The sequence below is a fragment of the Vicugna pacos genome, chromosome 35 (genome assembly GCF_048564905.1).
Source record: "Vicugna pacos chromosome 35, VicPac4, whole genome shotgun sequence".
Lineage (NCBI taxonomy): Eukaryota > Metazoa > Chordata > Mammalia > Artiodactyla > Camelidae > Vicugna > Vicugna pacos.
In genome coordinates this window covers 28,029,881-28,049,638 of record NC_133021.1, presented here as the reverse complement: position 1 = coordinate 28,049,638, position 19,758 = coordinate 28,029,881, and positions in this window count along the sequence as shown.

The following is a 19,758-nucleotide window of genomic DNA, read 5'->3' as shown; positions in this document are numbered from 1 at the left end:
AGACAAACGAACTTATTTACAAAACAGAAACAGACTCACAGACAGAAAACGCGCTTATGGTTACCAGGGGGAAAAAGGGGTGGGAAGGAATAAATTGGGAGTTCCAGATTTGCAGATACAAACTGATATATATAAAATAGATAAGCAACAAGTTCCTACTGTACAGCACAGGGAACTATATTCAGTATCTTGTAGTAACTTGTGGTGAAAAATAATACGGAAACGAATATATGTATGTTCGTGTATGACTGAAGTATGATGCTGTACACCAGAAATTGACACAACATTGTAAACTAAATTGTAAATTAAAAAATAAAAAGAAAATATATGGATGATCATCAGTATCAAGACTTGTCCTAGTAAAACTACTTATCTCTAAATAAATAGTCCTTTGGTCTTCTCAGGGAAAAAAAAATCAAGTTATATGTGATGGGGAAAAAATTATACCAGCCTTTCATCGACTTCTAAAGCTACATTCAGTGATAGAGGCCATGTTTATAAAGTCCCTAAGAAAATTAATTGTGATGTAAGAATTTCATAATAATAGTTAACACTTAACCAAGTTCATATCATGTATCAGACCCTGTTCGAAGTGCTTTACCATATTTCCTTATCAATCCTCACATCAATTCCAGGCAGTAGGTAACATTGCTATTCCTATTATGTAGTGGAGGAGACCAAGATTTGGAAGTTAAGAAACACACTGCAGGGCACACAGCACAGATGAATAAAACCCAAGCAGCCTGGCTCCTGAGCCCTGCCCTTAACTGTCACACTGTGATCCCTCTGTCAAAGTGTCATTTAAAAGGCATCAAACACTGAGAAGCTGTTACTGAAAGAGGATGGATGTTGAGCAGGCAAAGGTGATAGGTGTCCCCCATAGTGTAAAAGTCATCTTTTTAGTAAAGAAAAGAGGAGAATGATAGCTGTTCAAAACCCAAATTGGACAATCAAATGACTGCCCCATCCACAAATGTATCTTTGTATGTTTGTTTTTTGAGCTTCTTTTTTTTCAACCCCCCAGGGACCTTTAAGTGAACACACCCGCTTGGATCTTTACCTAGTGGACAGAACCTCTTTTCTGTCTACCTTAGACCTGAAACAAGCGTCAGGCCTTTCTCAATGTTCTCCCAGACCTGGACCCTGCTTCTTCTACAGCTGACATTGAAACACAGTCTTGTCAGTTCATGTTAGAATAAAGAGTCTATTCTTAACTCAAGGAAGTGCATCTGGCAATACGCATAAAATCCAGGACACTGAGCACAGTAAGTGTGCTTCCTCTTATCTGGGGAACCGGGCCGAAACCAAAACAGCACCTCCCCTGGTTTTCTACCCTGAACGTGATCTACAACAGACATTGAGATAGATTCTCATCAATTTATATTTCAACTTAACAGTATGTTCCAAACAGCGGCGAGAGGTACCTTGAATGATGTACATAGATGCATTTACAGAATTTGAGGTCATTTAGTCAATAAATAAGCTGTAAGCCAGGCCTACACAACCAACCACAATGGCCTCAAAAAACTGCCCATAAAGTTTGATTTTCTCCAAAACCTCAAATCTTTTAAAAAATCTTTTCCTGTAAAAATGAGTAATTATCAAAAGATGGGAGCCTAATTGTAAGACATTCTCTCTTCCTCTTCAGCAGTTTGAGCCACAAGCATTTTTGAAATTGAACCACAAACATTTTTGAAATGATAGTCACTTAAATAATGCTGAAGGAGAGAAGTCAATCTTAACAGATATCTTCCAATATTTGGTAAATTACCACTGCTGGTGTATCAGGGCATCGGGACAATGGATGGTAACACCAGTGAGCTGACCTGAACTGTGTCCATCGACTGTTCTGAGTGCCTTAATTTCTCTGTGAGACATTTGTTGAGCTGGGACTTTTAAATAGACACTTTGGACAGAAAAAAGAACGAAATTAAGTTCATGCCCTCAAGATGTTTGACATCTACGAGACAAAGACAGATGTGTAAACAGGAAGTAAAGATAAAACGTGATTGAGGCTATCATGGCGGTTTGCACAGAGAGTGGTGGGGAAGCTCAGATTAGAAAGGGTCTGACTTCTTGGAGGTGTCAGAAGAGACTTCACTGAAAGGAAGACTTTTAAACTGGGTCTGGACAGATCAGTAAGATTTTGCCAAGGAGAGAATTTGGGGTGAAGTCCTAAATATGTGCCGAGTCTGGACTGATTAGCCAGGGTCCTACAATGCAACTACTCTTGGGGCATCTCTGTGGGCGTGAGTCTCAGAGACAGTCAGGGGCATCACGGAATCTTAACTCCAGTGCCCTAGAGCTGTGGGCCTGGAGTCCGGTTACTGGTGAATGGGAGGGTACACCATGCAAAATTGACTTTGCAAACAGCCTGATGCAGGAAATAAGCCAAAAAGTCATCAGGTTTGTCAGTCGGTCTGGTGAGAGTTGTTCACAAGCTCAGACTCTTCCCTTTGGGCTACAAATAGCAAAACAATGGAGTGGGCACAGCACTTTCAAACACAACTGGTGTGAAAGGCATCCCACTTGTTCCAATGTTGGTGCACTGAATACAGAGTACAAACCAGAGCAAGATGTGGTGCAGTAAGAAAGAACCCAGGTCTCGTCTGATATCTAACCCATTCCTTGACCTCAGGCATTTTCCAATCCTTTCTTCAGCTGAGGGTACCATACAGGGATGAAGTAACACCAGCCAAGCACTGTGGACTTCTCAGAAGAAAGGCAGGAGGTGCACAGAAGATATGAATAGTATGCATTTTTTTTAAAAATAGCTGTCACATCTGGCTTTTTGGTTTTTTGCCTGGACTATAAAATGAATAGTTTAAAAAGAAAAAACATCGTACCAAAAACACACCCACCCACCAGACTTCCCCTGGACGGCTGCATTTTATAGTCAATGTCCACAATCTTGGGATGTCTTGGATTCTTGTTTCTGGCAGGGGTTTTCTTGCTAAAGAAAACCTCCCCGGGTCCGGCTAATATCTTATTCTCTAAGAGTGTGTTGGCAGTGTGGCCATTAACTCTTCAAAATCAAAACTTAAAAAAAAAAAAAGTCTGTAACCAGCAACACATCAGTATTTATGTTTAAACCATAGACCTATCAGTGGAGAGCAGTGTTTTTTATAAAAGCAAATGACTTGTTGAATTTTTTCAAAAGGATGTGCTCCTTCAAGGTGACAGAGTGCCCCTGTGGGCCACTGTGGTCCTATTTCTCCAAAGTGTTTCTAGAAACAGAGGAAAGTGGGGCAAAAATATTCACCAGAAAGTTATTGGGCAAAAAATAATTTAAAATGTCTCTCCGCATTCCTGGCCCAGCTGCTCTTCCCAGAGTTCATGGTGGAATGTATACCCCAGATGGACATAAAGCAGACGGTGGGATTACTAGGGTGTTAGCTACACAGAATGTCAGCTCCTCTACCTCCTGAAACTGCTGGCCTAGAACTGGCACGTGAAGGAAGGATGTTTAAATTACCAGCCACGAGAAGAGCCTTTCTTCTACTTGAATTGACACAGGAAGTAAGAAGGGCGCCAAGTACGGAACGTGGGCCCGAATGCCCCGGAACGCCCCTCCTTCCCCAATCGCTCCCCTCCCTGGAGAGGCCCAGACTTCCAAATCTCAGACAGCACGGCGGTCCCCTCAAGGTTAACAATGCTGTTTCCCGTGGAACCAGCCAGAAACAACACTGGAAGTGGGTTTATTTTTACCCCAGGCTTTGTCATCCATCATTATTGAAAAACTAAGAGACAGGTTTTGGCTGACTATCCTGTGGAATATTCGAGATCTCTGTGCAGGATCTGGCCCTCTGTCTGCCATATTTATCTTATCTGGAGTGGCCGCCTTCCTCTCCCTGCCAAGGTTCCTCATTAGCAAGATATCTGTATCCGAAGCAAGAGGCTGTCTCTCTTGGTCAAGCGCCACAGAGATTCTATGATGACATCACAGTGCAGCCCTGTGATCTCACAGCTTCTTTCATGGAAACAAATCCGTGGTATCTTAGACGATGCAGTATACTTAACCAGAAGGGTGGGGGGATCGAGTCCAGAGCTCTCTTGCAGATTTCTTCCACGCGGACACAACAGCTCAAACTTGCTTTACTGAAGGGCCTTCTCTCTGGATTCAGCCATATTTCGTGGCTGGAGGGAGGGTATCTTTTCTTTGGTCCCCAAGATGGAAATTATTTTATCTGCTGGCGTGATGCCTTCTTGAACCACAGACCCAGCTGTGAGATGCCTGCATGACTCCCCCGATCTTCCCCATTACACTCAAACTAGTCACTCCTGGTTTTCAGAGTCCTCTGTGCATGGAACTGGGCATCCATCTCCTTCCTCATCTTCCTTTCCAGTCAAGCAAACTTGATTGGAATCTCACGGAGCAAATTCAGAATGACTTAGAAATCAGTGACTGCATGCCCCAAACTAGTCCCTTTGCTCTCTTGTTTCCATATTTAATTTCCAGCTCCTTCCTATTTCCAGCTGATTTTTCCCAAGCACCACACTGCTCATTGCCTGCACTTCTCAAACCTGACAAATACTCCTTGAAGTATTTTTTCACCAAAGGGAATGCGTCTATGCGGAAAAGAATGGAGCCCGCAGTTCAGTTCTATTCGAAAGCAAAACCTCCTAGGTTATACTGCCTCTAAGCAAGTCAGTAATTGAAAGGAGGGCTTTGGGGGAAGCCAAGAGTCACCATCCACAACCTTTCCATGACATGACATGACATGACATGACATGACATGACAACTCTCATACGAAAATCCTGGCAGCAAAATCTATGATTCTCACTTGCATACACTTATAAATAAGCACGAAAGCCAAATTCAGAAGCAAAATACCCTGGAGAAAGTCTCATGCCTGGAGTGATCACTGCCTGGTCCTGAGAATGGCGCTGGGGTCAGGGGTCTGGCCTAAGGGGTTCTTTTCAGCTGCACAGGATGGGGATGCAGTGGTAGTCATTTACCCATGACAACCGGGAGGCAGACCTGCTATGCTCAGCTGTCCTCAGCAGAGTGAGCAGCGGGGTTCTCCAGCTCTCCCCCGGGTACTGACCCCTCACACACCTCTTGACCTCACTTTGGCCAGTGGCACTCCCTGAGGGGGTTTAAGGCACCGGATAATTAAAACCCAAGACACTGGCTTTGAGGCAAGGCAGGCTTCACCACGCCCAGTTCGAACTCAGAAGTCCAGCATTGCTCTGGAATCCCTGGGGTTGCTTCGAGATGTCTCCTGCATGATCCAGCACGAAGCTCCAGTTTCTTCCTCATCACCCTCCCAGCACATCTCACCCCCAGTCAACCATGACTGTGTCAGAATCCTGTCCTTAACCCTCCTACACACCCCTGGCAGAAGGTCAGTGGGGGGTTTTCCTCTGTTGCTCAGCTGACTCAGATCTCTCCTCTCCCCGTGGTTGCCTTGGGGAGGCCAAGGTTCCAGGTTTTCTGGTTTCAAAATAAATTGGCAGAAATCTGAAGTGAAGCCAATACCACCCTCCTGCCCTCAGGCAGCTGGGTCCCAGTGGGAGGTCTCTAAGCAACCAGGCTCAAATCAAATATTTGGGCATCTGGACACGTTCAGATTGGAATGAGCTCATGAACAAAACCTTCTCTTTCCCTCAACCCAGCTACCGAGGGTTATGAAAAGACACTGAGCCTCTTGGTCGCCTCCCTGCACTGGGCAAAGCTGTGACTCACACGGAACGTTCAACTAGAGGAAGCCCTAGACTGGCAGGCCAGGGACCCGACTTCTATTTCTGGCTTGATAGGTATCCTTGGACAAGACACTTGAACTTTTTTGTTGCTGTGCCTTCATAAAGCCTAAAGTTTTCATCTGACCCTCTGCACTCAGCCTTTTCACCAGAAACCAGAATATTCACAGAGTCACAGAGGGCTTGAGCTCCAGTCTGATTCAGAAGTGAACCAGGACAAAAGAAGGTTTCAGAGCCCTCTTCCCCCATCTGCCATCACACCCTCCCTGCCACCTTCCCCGCCAATGGCAAATGGCAAATGGGAGGGAGAAGCAGGCATATGGGTGCTAGCCAAGAGAGGTTCACATTTTTACTTTCTGACCCCAAACCCAAAGTGTATACTCAGGAAATACTAAACACATCAAATTTGGCTTTGGAAGGGAGGGAATAGCTCAGTGGTATAGCACATGCTTAGCATGCATGAGGTCCTGGGTTCAATCCCCTGGACCTCCATTAAAAAAGTAAGTAAATGAACAAATAAGCCTAATTACCTCCCCCCTTCAAAAAATAAATTAAATTAAAATAAAGTAAATAAATCTAAAAAAATTGGCTTTGGATGCTAATTCAAAATGATTATCTTCATGTACAGGGGAAGCTGCATCTCAGCTTTTCTATCTTTAAAATGGAATTTTTAAATCCTATTCTCCTGATCCTTTGAGAGATGGGCTGGTCAGGGCTCCCTCTCCTCAATCAGCCCGCCCACCCCTCCTACCTCTGGGCCCCCATCACATTTACTGATCATGCCACCCCATGGGCCACTCGAGTTGCTCATTTCCATGTGGACAGATGTCTGACTTCGTCATGGAGCCCCAAAAGGCAGAAGCTGTGTCTAAAGTCCCTTGTCACCTTTTAAGTCACCTTACCCAGAGCCCCAGGGGCAAACACTGCTAGGTCCTAAAGAAACACCTGTTGAACGTAATGAACCCCCAAACCCTGGGCATGAGGATGCTCCAACAGGGGACAGCTTGGAAATAGGAAATGTCATCTCCTCCTCACTGGAGATGAGAAGTCAGTGGGCGGTGAGGGTGGGGACAAGAGCGTGGGCCCTGAATTCGGCACCACTGGTTGGCCTCAGCTGCTCCCTAGCTGTGGGGCCCTGGGCATGTTGCAAAACCTCTCTCAGAAAATGGAACCAACCACAGTGCCTGCCCTGCTGTATGGTTTTAAGAACATTAAAGAATGAATAACTGTAAAACACTGAACACAGAGGCAATCAGTAAGTGGTAGTTCTTATTGTCACAACTTTTTCACCCAATCATGTGATCATTAAATAAAAGTATCCTTGGGTTACTCAGCTGTTCTGATGACAAAATTAATTTAGTTGTTTATCTCAAAAGCTGCAGAAGAGTGTGGACTGAGGTAGTCACGCACCCTGGCTTCAATGCCTTAAAAGAAACCACATAACCATTTTTAAATCACTCCTTGGTTTGCAAAAGAAAAAAAAAAAGAATGTCCACAGCAACAATGATTGATAGGGCATTTATTAAAATCATTTCTGTCCAAGGAAATACAAAAGTTAATTGTTGGGATTCAACAGTGACCCTGGATTCCACATCGTATGACTTCCTTCTTTAATCGGCTTTGAAAGCAGCCTGAGCTGTTCTCTGGGAGACTCAAGGATCAATTTTTGTTGATTCTGTTTATGCTCAAGAAGATGATGCCAGACTTCAAGCACGGAAAGACATGCTTCTTCTGAAAGGAGCCTGACCAAGACTTGATAATAGACACATTTCATTCTTTCCACTGTCAGCTGCAAATAAAGAAGCCAGCATGATCTCTAATAGCCCCAAACTAGAAAGAGTCCAAGGGTGCAGCAGGATGGGACCATGTTTCCACAAAGCAATGGGACATAATACTTCCACTTAAGGTGAAGATGCTAGTCAAAATAAAACCAAGGGGAAAACAAAAACAAAATAACAATTGTATCCATCTCACTGCCAGGTTTATAAAATAATACAGAGGAATAGGATCTTCTAGGTTGTAGGAGCTGTTACGAAGATTCGAGCTTGACTCCCCCCCCAACATGAGTGCACTTTCCCAATATGTTTTTATTTTAAAACATATGCAGTAGCCCTTTCTCCTTTTCGATGTTTACTGAGCATCTGCTGTGCACTTGGCACCACTGGGAAAACAGCAGTGAGAAAAGTCACTCTGCCATCCTCACAGAGCTTACATTCTAGTAATCAACAAAATAATCAACAAAAATGAGACTGGACCACTTCAAAATTTTTCATATTTAAATATCCCAGACACACTGTCAAGTAGCTAGGGTATCATGAATACATCTCAGAGATGAGGGAATATACTTGGCCAACGTCAATTAGCTCATCAGTGACAGACCTGGGATTTAAAGCCAGGGCATCTGGTACGTCCGGTTTTGGAAAAGGCAGACAAAGCAATTCAGACCAACCCTCCCATCAAAGATGACTTAAAAAGCTGGATGAAATATTTCTTTAATTTTCTTAAAAGCATCAAAGCAGTAATAAGGGAGTGAAGAAAACACCTGCCAAAATCTAGGAAAGGACAAACTCCCAAGAGGTTGGCCCAGCCCACAAAGCTTTATCCTAAAGTATTTGTCAATTTGGAAAAAAATAAAAGAAAAAACAAATTTGAAAATAAGCTTTTGTTTGCATAGCCTCACGAGGCCAAAGCCCAGGGCCTGCCACAGTTGGGATTCAGATCAAACACTCGCCATTTTTAGCTGGGTCCCAGGTGAGAGGGAAGAGGAGGGCTAAAGCTGTTGGGCTTGTAACAGGTTCACATCATCACTGAGGCCACAGAATCTCAGCCTTTGCACTTGGATTAAGGTGGCTTCAGACTGGCAGTGCCCTCAATGCCCGAATGTATTCCATGCCATGCGTGTATGGCATTGAGTATTTTTATTGCATTTATTTATTGAATTTATTTATTTACACACATATATATTTATCAATGTCTAATGCCCACTAAGAGAATAGAAACACCCAAGAAATCAGGTCCTTATGAGCAAGCAGAGCAGAAACAGCCAGGAGTGGGAACAGGCCCACAAAGATTTCAGAAATGGGAATTTTTCAATACAGACTATTAAAGAACTCTACTTACTATATTCAGAAACACAAGTGCCACACGTGAAAATTGTTACAGGGAACTAAAAACAGGAGAAAATAATGTAAAAGATTTTTTAAAGGATCCAAGTAGAAATTTGCAAATGGAGGACTAGGATTGTTGGAGTTAAGAACGCCCGGTGGCTGGGCTAAGAACAGGTTCTCACAGCTGAAGTGAGAATTAGTGATTTGGAAGACAGGGCAGAAAAAAAAAAACAAAAGAATTCAGCTTGAACTGGAGGAAAAAAAAAAAAATATATATATATATATGTATATATATATATATATATGTATGTATATATATATATATATATGAAAATACATTTAAAAGGCCTAACATACATTTAATTGGCATCCAGAGAGGAAATAAATACTGGAACAAAGGCAATATTGGAAGAGACGACAGCCAAGAATTTTCCAGAATGGATGGCAAACATCACCTTACAGTTTTGAAAGCCCAACAAATCCTAAGTAACACGAATTTTGCAAAAATGCACACCTAGATACAACATAGAGAAAGTGCAAGCAACCAAAATCAGAGAAATCTTGACCCTAGACCATCTGATGTGAGTTTGCCTCCCTAGTGCATGGAGGCCCTTTCCATCGAGGCCTGAGTTGGGCCCTTTCACCTGCCCCCGCCCCCGCCACTGTCCCTGGGTGGACGGCATCCTACGTGAATCATCAGCTGCTAAGTGGCCCTCCTCCTGTGTAAGCAGAAACACTGCTGGACTCTAGAACATTTCTAAAAATGCTACAACCAGTTAGCAGTAATCAGAATGAAACACCCTTGTTTAATTCAGCAGGCCCTCAAGACTGAATTTTTAACTCACAGAAAAGCAAAAGAATCAGCCAGGGCCAGGTAGGAATGAGATGAGAACAATAAAAATATGTCCCTCCTCCCTCAGTGGCCAGTTACCTATGGGACCCAGTGATCTCATAGAAGCTAAGATGAAACAGGCTTCAGGACTGAGTGGGGTGATGACCAGAGAAGGGTGATCTCATTTTCACACCATCCTTTATGAGCGCTCCAAACTCCAGGGAATGTATTTCATTCATCTTATTTTCCCAGCGTCTGAACAGGGCCTGGATTATAATAGAGAGTCATACATTAATTTGTGAGGGAGTGAATTTGTACATGATGTGCAGCAAGTCTACCAAGCGCATATCAGGAATACTGTTTACCAAGAAGGTTTCAGGCAGGCTGCTGCCACCTCCCTGGAAAAAGGAAAAACCCTTCATCTCATTTCTTTAATCTCCTCCTATCACATATTATCTGCTGCAGTTCCCGAAAAATAAAGATTTTGTAAATTTAGGGTGAAATGGACTGATAAGCAATTGGAGTGCATTGAATCCTCGTAAGAAGTAAGCCTTGAGCGTGGTGCTGGCACTCAGGGCATGGAAAGCCAGCCACGACTCTGAAATAGTCACAGTGCTTTGGCAGATCACGTGCCACACCAAAACAGCCTTCCTGGGGTCTCCAGATCTTGTCCCTAACAATCTCTAGAAATCCCACCATCCTGCTCAGGGTAAGGGAGGTCATAGTTGAAAAGGCATGATGCCAGAAGTCAGGATATGAGGTTCTAGATGAAGTGGTCCAGGCTCGGTCCCGCCCCTTTCACCTGTGCCCCATCCGCATAAGTCACTCATTCCTCCCCCCCGGGGGGGCTGGGGGGCTCAGCTGCAAAACAAAGAGCTTGGAATACAGCAAACCCTGGGGGAACGCAGGCGTGAGTGTGGATTTGTCAAACTCTCTAGGTAGTGGTGAGACGTGCTCAAACCTGCTGCGGGAAATTCCGATAGACCCTTTCCCAGAAGAAGCAGGTGCACAAGAGGACGGCTCCCTGAAGTCCCCCAGTAGAGGTAAACGTTCTACAACTTGCCCCACACCCTCCACCTTCTGCCGCTCCCCCACTTCTGCTGTGGCCTCCGGCAGACGCAGAGGAAGTGCGGGTTTGACAGCAGACCCCTCCAGCTCTGGCCCCCTGCTTGACAAGACTAGTCACCACAACAGATTAATTAAAAGCCAAATTGTTGCCCCCAAAGCCACTCTGCGGCAAAGCAGACCCCACAAGAAGCTAATTAGCAATCAAGATGGAACCACTGAAGCAGCTTGATAAACCCATCTGTGCTGACAGTGGAGGGACACCCACTGGGCAGCCACTGGCCATCCTCGGTCCCATCAGCCGTGACTCTCTCTCTCCTAAAGCCCTAACTGCCAGGTTCTGCTCCCAGTTCCAGCCTGCAGCTCCTTCTGATGTCCCCTGTCACACCAGAGCTTGATAAGAGCCTCGTGTTCTGCCCGTGGAGTGGTACCCAGAAGCCGTTCCTTTCACTGCAGGGCCCTCTCTAGTTCCTAACGCTTGTCCGCGTTGCGGAAAGTCTGCAGGCTGGAATACTGGGCGGCCTAGTCTCAGGACAACTGGGGGCTTACAGAGAAGCGATGCTTTCCGTTTTAGCCGTTACGTACATCTTTCCTGACATCATCGGCTGCCGCCCTACAGAGGAGCACAAAACACTTCCTCGCCCACCTCCAAGAGCACTTGGTACCCAGAGAAGAATGACTGCCGGTCCGCATTGTCTTCAGATGTTCACAAGGTGACTTTGCTGCCTGTCACTGTCTGTGGGCCACGTGCTCCAGTTGGCCTGGCCAGTTGTAAAGAGGAATTGACACCAACGCGTCCATCCACACCCTCGGTCAGCTCCCTGCGCTGTGACCCGTGGCAGACACTTAGGGATGGCCTGGCTGTTGGCTGTAGCCATGGAAAAGAGCACAGCTCTCTGGTTTAGACCCGGTCTGACCTGTCCTCGGTGGGCCAAGGCCGGGGAGGGAAGGTGGAGCTGTGGCAGAGCCGTCCCGGGCATTCGGCAGTTCTGGAATTTCTACGGACTCAATATCCAGACGTCAGTCTGGCCGCCCATGGGCTCCAGCAAGCCTACACGTAGGACTTGTTTTGGCCAGAGAGGGTTTGGGTTTTGGATTTTAAGTTGCCAACATCTAAAATGTAATAGCTTACAGCACAGAGAATGTTGCCAATATTTTAATAATAACTATAAGTGGAATATAGTCTTTAAAAACTGTGAATCACTATGTTGTACACCTGAAACTCATACAATATTATAAATCAAGTATGCCCCAATAAAAAATTTTAAAAACTTGAAAATAAATAAATAAAATATAAGAGGTTTCAGATTTAAAAAAAAAAAGAAAAAACCTGGATTCCTTGCTGCTCTTGAAAACTCAGAAGCCTTAGCAGCACTTCTGATGAACTGTCATCCCTTGGAGCTGAAGGGTCCGAATTATTTAGACAAGTCCTACCAGACTCGGAGCCACGGATGGTGGGGCCGGAAGCTTCTGTGATTTGGGGCAACCTCCCTAAGAAAAGTCAGTCAGAGTTTTAACTGTAACGTTGCTAGGGCCCCTCCAAGGGCCTGAGCAAGTGATGGGTCAGGAAGCTCACACGCCTCGAGCCTCGAGCCTGGGAACTGCAGCTTGGCTCTCTACCCACGGCCTCTTGTCTCATCCCCAGCCCAGTACCCGTCCCCTCCGTGGGCCTGGGAGGCTGTGCCATCAGCTCCTGCCTCCATTTTCCTTTCCAGCCCTAATTTCCAGTATAAACCCAGCTGGGCCTGTAACACAGGCCCCACTCTCCCTAAAACTCCCGTCACTAAAATGAAGGATGACTTCATTTCTTTGCAAAGGGAGTGAACAGAAGTCCTCACGCTCTGCAATGCCCTCTCCTCTGTGAGGTTACCCAAGCCTCTGCCTGAAGTTCATACAGAAGGCAATTCCTCACCAGTATGGAGGTGGAGGGAGAGCCCCGAAGTGGGGGTCGGGGGTGGGATACTAAAGGTCTGCTCGGTCCGCAGCCTCATTTCCCCTCCATTGGGGCTGCTCCTTTGGTTCACAGATGGTCCCGTGGTCACTAAATGATCTTGTTTGGAGCAGGGTCAGGTGGAGGGGAGACGTGCCCCTGTAAATGTTTTCCAAATGGCTGGCGGACTGCATGACCACAATTAGATTAAGAAGGAGACAATCTGAGATACTGGTTGAGCACCTGCTGTGTACTAACACGACCTCTGTGAACCATGATCGTACCAGATGCACACGGGGCTGCCCCGAGGGTATGCGGAATCTGCTGTAGAAACAGACGCCCACAGAGAACGGCAGATCACAGGGGAACATGATAAAGGCCTGTGGGAGCTCAGAGGCTGGCCTGGGAAGATGTTCCCAGAGTAGAGGTGAAGCCCTGGGGCCCTGCAAGTTCAGGGATCAGCCCTGAGGAAATTCCAGGTGGAGAGAAGGGCTTAGGGGACCAGGAGGTCTGGGCCCTGGAGGGCAAGGGGGTGGGTTGAGAGCAAAGAGCAATAAAACAGAAAAAAGGCAGGGAAACTGTCAGAAAGGAACTTGAATTCTAGATAAAGGATTGTGGTAGAGTATGATAAACACAATAAAAATGCTTGTGGGCAGTGCTTTTCGGGTTACTGAAAATAAACATTGCAACTTATTTTCACAAGATTCTTAGTTCTGCTCTGCACTGTACAACACAAGTTTTTTTGAAAATCTGGGGGTGAGTAAACCAACACACTGTAATTCTATCAGCCAGAGATAACCACCGTTAACATTTTGGCAGGTTTTCTTCCTGTTTTATTTCTAAACGTAAGTTTTTCTTTTCCAGAAGTGGGATGAACGTGTCTGTTTGGCACTAAACATCATTTTATGAGGCTTTCTCCATGTCATGAAATAGCCTTTGAAGACAACATGTTCACCAGCTGCGTACTACTCCTGTTTCTTGGTGTACCAAATGTTACTAATGATCGTTCTCTCTTAAACGTGTAAGTTGTCTCCTGTTTTTCATTAGTACAAATAATGCCTCAGTGAACACTGCAGTGTATAAATGTCAGTCAGCCCCTCTCTGACGACTTCATGATATGAAATGACTAGAGCAAAGGGTGTAAATATTTTTAGAAGTCTGAATCTATATTGACAAATGGTTTTAAAAAAAGATTTCACCAATTTGCACATTCATCAGGAGTACATGAAAGGGCTTGTTTCCCGCAGGTGTTCCCTAGAGTTAAGCATTATTTTTTAATTTCATAAATGAAAAATGGAACCACAGAAGTGCATCCAAATAACCATTTTGTTACCCGTGAGTCTGAATTTTTTAACGTATTTTTCATTAATGTGTACTTCTATGAATTATCTGGGTTTTTGCTCATTATTCTATTGGTGCAAAGCATTTATCAATTTGGATTTTAACAAGCTCTTAGTATACCTGATTGCCATTTGTTACATGTGTTTTAATTTTACTTATGGTATTTTGACCAAACTATTTTACATTTTATAGAATTTAATCTATCGATCTTTCCTATTTTTTTTAAATTACAAGGTCCCATTCTCCACTGAGATCACTTACATTTCTTTTGAATTTTTTTTAATTGAAATGACTTCATTGCCTCTCTGATTCCCTTGACTTTTTCCCAATATCAGTTGAGAAACCTACTAGTTTTTTGGGGTTTTTTTATTGAAGTACAGACAATTATGATGTGTCAATTTCTGGTGTACAGCACAATGTCCCAGTCATACATATATATATTCATATATTCGGAGAATCCTACTGTTATTTTAACATTTAATATAAGGCATTATTTCTCTTTTTTTAATTGAAATATAGTTGATTTACAATATTGTGTTAGTTTCAGGTGTACAGCAAAGTGATGCAAAGAATTTTTTTTTTCAGATTCCTTTCCATCATAGGTTATTACAAGATACTAAATATAGTTCCCTGTGCTATACAGTAGGTCCTTGTTGTTTAACTATTTTATATATTTTGGTGTGTATCTGTTAATCCCATACTCCTAATTTATCCCTCCCCAACTCCCCTTTTGTAACCATAAGTTTGTTTTCTATGTCTATGAGTCTGTTTCTGTTTTGTAAATAAATCCATTTGTCTCTTGGATTTTTGATGGTTTTATGTTTACATTTCACTCTTAATCCATCTGGAATTCATTTAGACATGCCTTGACCTCCAATGGTGAAAGCAGATAATAGAGACTTCACCCGGATTGTCTGTTTTTCTACTATCATTCATTAAATAAATTCATTCCTTTAGTGATGACTTGCAAAGCTCCTTTGTCATATACTCTTATGATGTGCTGTGACCAGCTTCATGTCTATCTTCTCTGTTCTGTTCACCTGTGCTTTACTATCTATGCCAATAATACACTGCTTTAATTACCGTAATCTTATGAAAGACATGTAGAACTTTTTACTGTTTCTGAGATCACCTATGTGTGTACTTTTATAAATAACTCTACATGAAAATAAAGAAAATCCATTTCTCTCATTTCTTGTCTCCTAGTTACTACTCATATAGAAGACAAAGTTATATAAAAGACAAATGTTCTGAGAAACAGATATCTGGACTAAACCTAAAAAAGGATCTTGCAATTCTGTGCCTGTTCTCTGGTTTAAAAAAATGAAAGTAAAATAAAGTAAAAGCACAGTCTGGTTATTAAAATGGAACACACTGAATTGGAAAAATCAAAACAAAACAGCAGTGAAATCTGAACTTGATTGCTTTGATTTATTTTTTCTAAATTGAGATTGTGTGTGTTCACCTCAAGGAAACCTTAAAACTGTAAAGGAAGCCAAGCCTTGGAGGTACAAATTTCTGATCCTCTGAGCTTTACTTTCCTAAACAGAAATCTTTTGGGATGAACAGAGATGGAACTGAATTCATTTATTCTACTCTTTAAGAGTGGCACATGACTCGTTGGCTTTACACTGAACTTTGTCTACTGGGGCTCAAATTCTTCTCTAAAGAGGGTCTGTGATAATAGGCACCTACCACTGACTTACACAGCACCCTCAGTGTGGGGTCAACTGGCAAGGATTCAGGGACACATGCTTCATCCAGGTGTAAACATTGCAAATCAGCTCGCCTTGTGGCCTCTGCCATCATCATGAATCACAGCTGAGTCCGGCCAGCCTACCTGACCAGAACATGGTGCCAGTGAGGCCCCAGTCTCTGATTCTCCCCACACTCCGAGTCTTCCTTGCACCCCCAACTCAAGCAGCCTGGGAAACGAGTGCCCCCGTTCACAAGCAAACTCTGGGTAAACTGTGAGTCAGTACAACCCATCACAGTCCCTAGAAAACAGTCAAGGTGCTCAGGCTCTCAGATAGAGGCAAGTCCTCACCCCCACCTTCTGCACTGTGAGCTCCTGCAGGGCAAGGTCTGTGATTTATTTATTGCTCTGCTTTCAGTGGATGGTGCCTGACAGTTGATCAGTACATCCTTCTCAAATGGATGGATAAATGAATACATTTTGACATTCAAAATGCCATCTTTTTACCAGTGAACTGGGCTAAATAGTAGTCAGTATCAGTTAAACTCATGACCTTAGCAATTTGGAAATTTATAGGTGCCCTGAATATGTATGTGATTCCCCTGTTAATCTATCATCTCGAACGACCTAAAAAGAATGTCAAAAAAAGGTATGTGTGATTAGCAGCATTATATCCTCCTCTTCTTGGAGCTAGAGAGGCAGCCTTGCATTTTTTTCCTCTGTAGATGAATAAATAAGAGTGAGATTATGGGGAGAGAGAGGGCTGAGTGTGGGAGCAGGTACGCAGATGCACCATTAAAACAAACGCCTCATCATAGGTTACTACAAGATACTGAATGTGAAAAAGAATATATGTGTGTGTGTATAACTGAATCACCATGCTGTATACCAGAGACTAACACAACACTGTAAACCAACTATACTTCAATAAAACACAAAGAAGCCAACAGACACCTCATGGGTCTGGGAAGACAGACTCAGCGCAGCATCTGATTTTCTTTGCATTTTCTAGGGCTCTTTTCAAGGAAATGGTTATTCCTGAGAAATGTCTGAAAATAAGGGAATTGGTCATATTTAAGCTCCCTTCCAGCCCTAAAATTATATGAATCTAGGACAGCTTGTCTTTTCCAGAAATGGCCATGAGAAAAAAAAAGAGTCCTGAGTGGGGAGGCCGACCCCTTTCCACTGTAATTAATTGGTTTTCCTTCATGCACAGCGATTTCTTCACAACAAGGTACGTGACGGCACCACACACCAGACATTGACTGCAACTCAAGAATTGTGGGTTCAGAAATGGAAATTTTTAGAGACAAGTCAAACCTCATTAAATCCGAAGGAAGGCTATTCACAACCTAAGACCTTCTTAATCCCAGAACTTTCTAGAAAAGAATGACAACTTCAGCTAACAGAAGACTGCCTGACAGAATAATATTCCTTAACAGAGGTCTCTCTGGGGCCACTTTAATAAACTAGGAATAAGACATGTACTTAATTTATTGTCAGCTAGAAAGAAATGCATCTAACACGCTGAAAATTCACCAAACCAAGTTACCTTGAACAGCCCAGGTCATTGTTTGTCTTATTCATGTGCGTGATCTTTAAAGAAATTGTTTGGCTCCAGAAACACAGGAAAGCTTCAACTCAGCTGCTGCCCAGTTGCCATGAATTCCAAATTAGCAGTGTCTGAACTTAATGAAACTGCACTACAGTTTGAAATTCATCATTTGATAATGTACCAGAAAACTCGGGCACGTAGCCAGCACACCCTTGGTTACCTACTTCTGCAGCCACTGTTTGTTGGTACCAGGAGGCTAATTTTTAAGCTCAATCTGGTTTTCTTTAACCCTTGATTCCCCAGACTTCCCAGGCTGCAATCTATCCCTCCAAACCCTGGTCTACTGTACACTCGCAAAATGCAAATTAATTTCAATATTAGCCTAAAGAAGACAAGCAAATGCCATGAATAATGGATTCCAGAAGGAAACAAGAATTTTTTTTAAAGTTTCCTGTTGTTCGGATTAGCCTGATAGGCCCCCACCTTTATCCCCTGGAAAGGACCACAAGGTAGCCACAAGCAGGAAAGCCTAGTGGTTTGGGAAGCAGGCTTTGGTACTAGACAGAACCAGGTTTCAACCTCAGCTCTGCCTACGGCTTAACTCCTCTGAGCCTCAGTTTCCTCATCTGTAAAATTGGTGAAATTGGGGAGAACATATTCAAAAATCTGGGCCCAGTTCCCAGGACACAGACTTAAGAAGTAAGAGCGATTATGATCATGAACAATAAAGAATTTCTTCTATAGCACAGGGACCTATATTCAATATCTTGTAATAGCCTGTAATAAAAAAGAATATGAAAAGGAATATATATATATATAAAACTGAATCACTCTGCTGTGCACCAGGAATTAACATCATCGTGCACCGACTATACACCAATTTAAAAAAAAAAAAGAATTCCTTATAAGCAGGCACTTAACAGAAAAGAAACAGAAAAGAGGAAATTGCTATTCCATCTCCCTGCTGCTAACATGTCAAAAGAACATAGAAAATGTATTCACCCAAGTGACAAGTAACAGTTAAAATAGTTGATAACCCAAAGATCCAGTCTGTAAGTGGACCTCCCATCCGGGAGCCAGCACTGGAAACAGCATGACTGCCTCTGGAGAGTGATGTGTAGGAAGCCACTGGAAACTAGGCCAGTCTGAGTGGATTGTCCAAAAGCATAAAGTAATTGCTGGGAGCCTGCCAGACCCACTGACTTAGAAGAATGACACCCTGGACATGTGGAAAATGAGCACTTTAGTTCCAGCTCTGGGTGAGGGTGGAGAGGACGACCTATCAACAGAGCTCACCCCAAACAGACAGTCAGGGGCCCCATTCCCCACCGCCTTATCAGCAGCCCAGCCCGGACAGAAGAACATCATTCCAAAAGTTCATGGGTTCATTGGCTTTTGGAAATCACACACGCTTTCCTCAAAAAGGTGTTACAAATAGTTGTTGGATTTTTTTTTTCCAATCAGCTCCGTGAAAGACTTCACAGTTAAAGGTGTCACTGAAGGGATACCCCAAAGCCTGACCTCCGAGCCCAGCGGCTTGCTTTCTGGGTTGCAACAGCTAGGCAGCAAGATAAAGCACCCCGATGCCTCAGTTTCTCATATGTGAGTCAGAAATAATTGTACTTCCGTCTTGCTGCAGAGTGACAAGGATTAAGTGAGTGGATGCTTATTAAGCATTTCGATCATACCTGGTACAGAACAGGTGTTGAATTAACATTAGTGGTCATTATTATTTCCATGAAGGCCATGAGGTCACAGAGTAGGATCCCCAGGTGGGCCACAACAGGGAGTTTCAGCCTCGAAGGAGAGTGAGGAATCGCACAAGAAGCCTGTGACAGTGAGGAAGGACTTGGGAGAACCAACCTTCCAAAGTGGCCGTTCATTGAGCACTTGGTGTGTTCCAGGCAGCTGCAAAGAACTTTCCCTGCATCATCTCTTACAGCTCCCAACAGAGCTTTAAGCAAATTATTAGTGTGATCACTGTCACCTCCAGTTTGTTGATGAAACTGCGACTCAGAAAGATAAAGGCACCAACACATCTCTTCAATGGCCTCCCTTCAGGTGCCGTGCCCAGAAAATACAAGTGGCCTTTATAAGAAGAATGTCTCAGTCACAGATTTCATGTCAAGAAAACCACCAACAAACTTCCCACATCGTAAGAGAAAAAGGCTGAAGACATGAGCTTCAATGATCATCCTCTTCTCATCCTCCAAGAAACATTTATTCCCTAGAGGATACAGGCTACATCTCCTGGGAAGGGGTTTTGACCCTCTTCTTTAGCAGAACATTCTCTGCACACTGCCACTCTGTCTCATTAATCCCTAGAGCCACTTCCAGGACCAAAAGCAGTGGGAACTATGCTGAGGCCATGGTGTCAGGTGGGAAATGGGCACTGAAATTTCTTGTGCTTGTGAAAATTGGTCTACTTGTGCTTGTGATGACAATTCAGAAAGGAAGCAGATTGCCTCTTCACAGTTTTCAGGGGAATAGACATCAGTTATTGCTATATTAAGAGGCAAGATCTTAAC